The sequence below is a fragment of the Canis lupus genome, chromosome 25 (genome assembly GCF_011100685.1).
Source record: "Canis lupus familiaris isolate Mischka breed German Shepherd chromosome 25, alternate assembly UU_Cfam_GSD_1.0, whole genome shotgun sequence".
Taxonomy (NCBI): Eukaryota; Metazoa; Chordata; class Mammalia; order Carnivora; family Canidae; genus Canis; species Canis lupus.
Genome location: NC_049246.1, coordinates 25849738 through 25857946, shown reverse-complemented (window position 1 = coordinate 25857946; position 8209 = coordinate 25849738). Strand labels below are relative to the sequence as shown.

Genomic DNA, 8209 nt, shown 5'->3' with positions numbered 1-8209 from the left:
CTGTAAAAGCATTAGGGCTCTACATGTCTTATTTAGCTCCCTCTTCCAGAAACAGGTCCTGGTGAAGCATATGTCCTTGATATAGTTCTTTAGTTTAATTATTAATGGCACCTGCCATTAAGACCAATAAGAGGGTTAACCAGAAAAAAGATAGAGTTACACATTTGGGTGATTTTATATCGTTCTTACAATGAAATGCAAATAAGTCCATTGAAAATTAAATCCATAAGTCTTCTGTTTTCAAAGAAGGTTATAGAGAGTTTTCAGAAAGAAAGAATAATAATGGAAACAAGAGGAGAAAAATAGTTAAGAGTGCATAAGAGAACGTGATTCAGCACCAAAGGTCATCGCCACAATTGCTGTGATTAAGAAGAAAATCTGGAACTAAGACTTCTGGCAGCCAGAGCAAGAGGTTAAGTGCTTTGCTCTGATTAGCAAAAGGGAGAAAATGTCAGTTTTCAGAGGAAAGCAAGATGTTCTAGGACTGTGTTTGATGATAGTAGTGCCTAGCTATCAGCAACAGATGCAGGAGGATGATAGCCTAACATATCAGGCTTATTCTCACATATGAGGAGATGTTTGAGGTTAGACAGTTGTGGTGCTGATGTACCAGGTCAGGAGTGTCAGGGCCAAGCTCTCTGCAATTCTCCTGATCTCATCTTTTGTTCTCAGATGGTTTGCTGAGCTTCAGCCACCTAATACCAAGGGAGATCATGTTTGAGATACCAGTAGTTGGTAGTATTTAAGAGATTTTGGTATCATGTAGCAAAGTCCCACATGTAGAAACTAGAGTTTACATGGGAGGACCCAAAGCCCAGTCATATGGGATCACTGGCCATACAAGACTGGGTTCATACAGAAGGGACAGAATGAAGATCTTGTGGGATCTGGTGTCCGAAGTGTTGGTTTGCTCACACAGAACAATACAGAAGCCAGTGTACATGGCTAGCTGGGCTGAAAATACAGAGACAGTTTAAAATTTATACCTCCCTTAGCATTTTCCAGACCAGTCACAAGATGTGGAGTCAAGTGCAAGAGGATCTAAGTTGTGGGAACTTAAACACTATCATAGAAGGAAGTAGATGAATCTCAATTTTAATTCAGAGATAAATATTAGATGGTAAAAAATCTGGTATATTTTGATTGATAAAGCAGTAGAAAATGAAGAAAACATTTCATGCAGAGGGAGTAGAATTTACAGTATGTATATTCAGTAAATACAGTAAATCCAATGGCACATTAAACAATTTTTATATGTATTTCTTCTAATACAATATTTAAATATTATGGCACATTTTTAGGAGGATTCTATGCTTTTAAACACAATACAGCAATTACACATAGTAATACTTAGAAATGTTCAACCAGTTGACCCATTCAATGTAAATGTGTTTACAAGTGCATTTAAGTTTATTGTTTTATTTGGCAATATCCCAACAAGAAGACTAGCAACTAAAGTTATGCTTTTGAATTCTGTATTCTACTTGGACATCTCAATCTTGAAAAGTGGTCACTAAACACATATTCAAATGAATTCTTAAATATTGGTAGAGAGAATGGTTTACCCATATTTTGAAATTTTGATTTCTCCTTGGTTCACAAGGAAATTCCAACAATTATAAAGTTATTATTGTTTTGGAGCCACTAAGGTTGAAACTTCATAGATGTTAAGATTGAAAAAAAGTCTCAATTTTGTAAAAGCCTTTCCCACAATTCATATCTTTGTGCATTTGGATGAAATGTTAATGATAATGGACAGCTGTGCTTTGTATCCGAAAATAGCATCTGTGGAATGCTAGCATTATAAAAGAGTGAAAAACACAGCCACATATCATGGAACTGGTAGGAATTACAACAGACATATAACTGAAGGTCAAATCATTTTAAAACTGAGATTTTTGTTGTTATTCAATTAATGACTTGGAAGATGTCCCTGAAGGAGTTTTTTAATTATATAGCCCAAAATTTTAAAAAAGGCATTTCCTGCAATGCTTGTCTGTATAACACTTGTATCTTGTTTTGAGATGTGATAATAAGTTAAGAAAAATACTCATTTTCATAAACACAGATTTTCCTGTTCCTCATCAGAAATTTCCCTAGAGATACTGTAGCAATTCTCCAGCAACATTCTATGAATCAGAGGTCATTAACTGTATAGGTAGAAAACTGACTACCTCAGGGTAGACTTCCCAGGGATGAAGGATGGGTTTTTCAGTTATTTTCATCTTTGTTCAAAGTGTCTTGACTTAGCACTGGACATAACAAATTAAGCAATGCAGACAAAAATGAAGTATAATAGTAGATGTATATCAAGATAAGTTAAGGGGTTGTTTTTTTTTAAATTCTTTAATTCACATCAAATAGAAGAAAGGTCTCTACAGAATAAGTTATTTACAGAATGAAGATAAACATCAGTTGGGGTTTCTTTTAATAATTTACCTAAATATGAAAAGCCTGTCTTCAAGTGTCTTTGCCTATCGTGTTTGATTCAAGAAAATCTAAATGCTATAAAAATCACCAGTCTGCGTCTCCATGACATAACACACAATTAATTCCTCCCGCATGTGGCAATCTGCTGGGCTGTGTCAGGTCTGCCATCCACGTGGTGATTCAGAAAACCACCTTCTTTTTCTTTTGTGATTTTGCCATCTCCTAGCACATTGGAGTCCTTTGCTCTTAGCTAGAAAACGGAAAGAGAGAGGATGGGTAAGGCAAATACTCTTCTTAACCATATCAGCCTCGAGGTGCAAAATGCAACTTCCATTTGCAGTGCTACTGGCCGGAATTAGTAATATGGCCGTCGTGGAATTCCCCAGAGAGAGGGATAGAGAAGTAAAGACTGTCAGAGTAGCTGCTTTGCAGACACAACTTTACCCAGCAGAAGAAGGCTAGGAAATTTTAGTGGACAGCTGACTCAAAAAGCTTGGAATTACTTGTGTTGGGGTGGACCTTCTAAAATCTTGGAGAAATATCAAAGTGTATGAGAACAAGGTCTCTGTCTCAGGATGCTACAATTTTCAAACATATTGAAAGCTCAAATCTTTTCTCTGAGGACGAGAAGTAAGCAGCAAGATGCCAAAGTTAGGTATGTATACTCACTTGGAGGCTCAGCCCCTAAGCTACCTGTCTGGGCCTTGCTGATCATGGACTCCACACTGAAAACATGGATTTATTTTAAACTAGCTATGTATAACACAGCCTGTTTAGTCAGGAAGGACTTATGGAAGGTTCTTACAGAATTCCACCACTAGCAATCTTGCCTCTTTCCATTTCTTCAATGCGCTGCATGAAACCCTTGAACTAATCAATGCATGACCATGCCTGAAAAGTTACTGGGACATTTTCCTTCCACTCTATATAAATTGAATCATCCACAGTGGATCAGGTGTTTAGGCTCACATTATAAGTACGTTTCCAGAGTGTTCAAATTGGGTTTATGCTCTTTAATTTCCTGACTTAAAATATATTGAATATTAGACTAGAAGTGGTGTTTTGGGAGGATGTAACCCATCCTGACTTTGTTTAAAAGTGAGTGAATATGCCAGAAAGAATATTCTTGCTAGACATTAAGCAGCTATGTAGTGCAGAGCTGATGCCCATGTCTATAGGATCATGCCTTCTCCTCTGGGACTGCTTTCTAATTCTTTTTTCTTCCTTACTGATGAATATATGTGAATATTAACTTTGTTTTATTTAATTAGCCATCAGCTAAAGAATAAATCTAGACACTGGCATTTTTTTTTATTACAAGCATATTCTTTTGAAATGTAATTTATATAAATGAATACCAAGATGAAAAGTTGAAATCAAGATGTAATTGATTTTTTTTTCAGCCAGCTGTTGACAGGGTTTTGAACTACCAAAGAAGAAATAATTACAGCTATTCTTGCAGCACGAAACAGTTAGAAGTAAATGTCATTTACTCCTGAAATATTTTGTATGCTTTCAGAAAGTTAGAACCATGTTTAAACCAGGGTGGCAAAGAGCATATCTTCCGAACTGAAAACAACAAATTCAAATTAAGAGAATCTTTGGGTGAATATCTTCTTAACTAAATATATCTAGAACACCACGTAGCATTCAGCAGTGGGAAATTTATGTTCACCTAGTTTCTTCATTCATATATGTTCATCGAATAGTCATTTCTAGAAGGACAAAAATGGACATAAGAACACAAAATGACATAGAATCCCATTATGAGCTACTTTTTGTTATTTTCATTTGTGGATTTACAACTAAACCTCAAAAGACCAAAGGTATTCAGCATGAAAGCAAGAATCTCATAAGAAAAGGACATTTTTGAAATTAGAAGCTTACTATTACTTCTCTAGGAGAGATGAGATGTGTAAGAATTGAATAAATTTCATATGCTTGCCAATGAGATCCAACCAACTTTCCTTCAAGAGAGCATTAGTTTCTTTAAAATAAATAGATTATTTTTTTAAATTCAGGCAGAAATTATAAAGTGGGAAAGGAGTTATAAAATGAAACCTCTATTAAACATATGGAAAAAACCCTCTGTTGATTATATTAAGATAATTATACTGATTTGATGAGGAGGGACATTCCACCATGGGTCTATCACATTAGTGGGATTGAGGTATTTTTATAGCTGTGCTTCATCTTTCTACCTTTTACAAATATTAGGAAAGATATAAGGATAAAAAATTATCGTGTGGGATTAAACAATATTATGTTATTGTAGAAGCTGTGCCTAATAAAAAAAATAGTATTCTGTGGTAAGAGATTTTTCCAAATTTCTGGGTTTTATAAATACTTTTTTAAGTTACCTGTATATTTACATTTTCTGGATAGTGGCAAATGAGAACAGAAAAATTTGGTACTTGATGAGACATCCTTGATATGCAGGAATATCTGCATATCAGATATTGATATGCAGATATTGATCTGGGGCTTCTCTTTGTTGTCACAAACCAGAGCACTTCTGAGTTTATGAGAAACATGAGTATCCCATTTTTAAAGTACAATTATTTCTTTCTAATTGTGCCCTTTAGTGATATGTTACATTCAGTAATATCTTTTGCTTTGTGTACTCTTGGCAGAATTACCCATTTGTGACAGGAATCCAATTTTTTTTTTTTTAAGATTTTATTCATTTATTGAGAGAGATACGGAAAGAGAGAATGAGCGAGCACGAGCTGGGGGAGAAGCAGACTGTCTGCTGAGTAGCAAGCCCGATGTGGGGCTGGATCCCAGGACCCCAAGATCATGACCTGAGCCAAAGACAGACGCTTAACCGACTGAGCCACCCAGGCACCCCCAAAACCCAATTATTTTGATTAAACTATGGATTCTTGTGTTGGAATTCAGCTCCACTGGACAGATTGGAGAGAGGCAAGAGGCTTAAAGATTGAGAAATATCTGTGGTGTTATAAAAAGAATATGTTAAGATTGTCTCATATTTATGCAGCAGAGGTACTTAAACACCACGAACTATTTGTAAACAAAATCTTCAGTGGATGCCAATGTCCTTGATGACTGATTTTGTCAAAAATAGAAAACAAAGTGCTAGAGAATGTAAATATTTCTTAAGAGTTAACTCTGGGAAAGAAACTAATTTAAACTTACAAGCATCCCAGCATAAGCATACTGTATGCTTATATTATTATTTCTAGTATCAATAGAAACTTGGAATTTATTTTATTGATTTCCAAGTTCTCAACACCAAATATCCTCATGTAGTATTCTGTGCTAATTGATGAGGTCTCACATTGAATGGGTTCGCCAAGTTTTTGGGAATAGGAATCACTGAGGGGTGAAATAAGGCCAGTTAAAGAATTAACTTGAAATTCTCTATAATGAACCGTTTTGGTGAAGATGCATGATTTGAGTATACTTGCAATTTTTCATCCTAACACTAATGGATTGTCATAGAAAAAGAATTAATCTCTGCCACCCTGAAGAAACCATTGTGACTAAAGAAGAAAGCTCTAATCTCTGACGTGAGTGCACTGCCAATCAACAATTTTCTTTTGAAATGGAGCCATTTTATTTCACATAGTTGTTTTTAAATCTTAAATCCAAAATACCATTTCTTTTCTTTCAGAATAGTGTCAGGTTAGAAACAACTTTTGCTGTCTAGCAAATATAAAAATTTGAATGCAAGCCCAGCACAGCCTTTAATATCACAGAGTTCACCTTATTTTTCCATTGACTCTTGAAATGTGACCTAATTCTGTTTATTATGTCCCACTTCTGTGTCTGTTTACTTCTGTGCTTCTATATTACCTGTGAAAATCTCCGTGTTTCATATTTAGAGGATCCACTTTATTTGAGTTCCCTTGGACTTTGATCCATTTGCCTCTGGCCAAGTTAGCAGCAGCTCATAAAGCAGAGTATGGCCACTTAATGAGGCAGGAATCTTCATAAAACCTCATAGTATGTTGGGGTTTTCTTCCAGATAATGTGGGGACTATAGGTTATAAACTTTAAAAGATGATTTTTAACCTAGCTTGTCCCTTTTTATCCATTTTATCACAATAAGACACATCTATTTGCTTTATCCCATTATATATTATATCATTTTCAAGAGGAACAAAGAACAGTGTCTCAAGGATCGTCAACTCATTTTCTTTTTTAAAGATTTCATTTTTAAGCAATCTCTACACCCAATGTGGGGTTCAAACACACAACCCCAAGATCAAGAGTTATATGCTCTATTGACTGAGGCCTCCAGGCACCCTTCAACTCTGTTTTAAAGCTCAGAGTATAGAATACTTGACCTAAGCTACCACATAAGATACTATGTAGAGCTGGAGTGATGTATCAGATCTTCTTACTCCTGTCAAATGGCTTATTACATGCAGATTTCGAAATTGTAGATTTAAGGGTCTAATCCTTTATCTTTATAAGTCTTGAAGCAACAAGTTTTCTGGAAATCAGTTGTCCTGGGGCTTAAACACATATTTAAAAAATCCTTCTAAGACAAGAACTAAAATATCCTTTTAAGAATATGTTTAATTCACTTACAGGGGAGAGAGGAGACAGTAGTGGCCGTCCCTTGGGATTCTGTGGGTGACAAAGGTCTGAAACTCTGTGAAATGTCAGAAGGTCAAGGTCTGAAGGAAAAGGAAAAGCACATTTCAATACTGAAATGAAGAGTTTAAATATATAAACAAGTTTTAAATTTAGTAATACTGATAAATCAACAAAAAGACCCAGATTTACTTGTACTTAATTATAATAATTTAAAAATATTTGGAGTCTATGAAGTAAAATTTATTGGATAAAAATAGAATTTGAGGGGCTCCTGAGTGGCTCAGCCATTGAGCATTTGCCTTCTCCTCAGGTCTTGATTCCAGAGTCCTGGAATTGAGCCCCATGTGGGGCTCCCTGCTCTGGGGGAAGCCTGCTTCTCCCTCTCCCTCTGCCCACTACACTTGGCCTGCCATCAATGCATGTGCACTCTCTCTCTCAAATAAATAAATAACATTTTAAAATCAGAATTTGGATGTCCAAACCATGTATGAAAGTGATTAACCAGCAGTGTTCTAGAAGTAAATCTCTCTACAATCACTTAAAATCTTACTCCATGTGTTTTAATTACTTCCTGTTTTTTCCACTTGATATTTTTTTCAACAACATTAATTTGCATGTGTTTTGGTATTTTGATTTTGATTTGATTTGTATGCACTTTGCTATTTTGGCTAAATATGTGGGGGTTTTTTTGTTGTTGTTTTTAAGATTTGTTTATTCATTCATGAGAGACCTAGAGAGGGAGAGAGGCAGAGACATAGGCAGAGGGAGAGGGAGCCTGCTCCCTGGCAGAGTCTGATGTGGGACTCGATCCTAGGACCCCAGGGTCATACCCTGAGCCAAACGCAGACGCTCAACTACTGAGCCACCCAGGCGTCCCTAAATATGTGTTTAAAAACCAACTCAGATATGGTAAAGTATGCTTCTATTACCGAAGCATAACATTATTAATACCTCATCTTGAATCCAGATGGTTAGTAATTTATAAGAAATGTTCAACCAGTATGGTCAAAACTGTTAAAAAGACTAGATCGTTGCAGATACCAGTCCTATTGAGGCCAAGAGAAAAAAAATTAATTGTAAAATACATATGAGTTTAAGTGATGGCATGGTCAGGAGAGATGAAAGCGACAAATTAAATCAGAAGTTGATGATAATTACATTAAAAAATGCTCTGTAAGCAACATAGGAAAGTAAAAGGCACTGGCATTTA

General features: G+C 35.7%; 1 protein-coding gene across 9 annotated transcripts in view; it reads right to left on the bottom strand.

Moving 5' to 3' along the window:
* Positions 1-1213: 1213 nt before the first annotated feature.
* The window catches only part of LOC486076 (disintegrin and metalloproteinase domain-containing protein 20), a 160795-nt gene continuing 153799 nt past the window's right edge, over positions 1214-8209 (bottom strand). For 3 of the 9 annotated variants that reach the window (XR_005378596.1, XR_005378594.1, XR_005378595.1), the window contains exons 3-4: positions 6991-7079; positions 1214-2680 (exon numbers count right to left, since the gene is read on the bottom strand). The gene's annotated coding sequence lies outside the window, so the exon portion shown is untranslated. The remainder of the gene's footprint in view (positions 2681-6990; positions 7080-8209) is intronic. The other 6 variants (XM_038573637.1, XM_038573634.1, XM_038573635.1 and 3 more) reach the window with 4 other exon arrangements.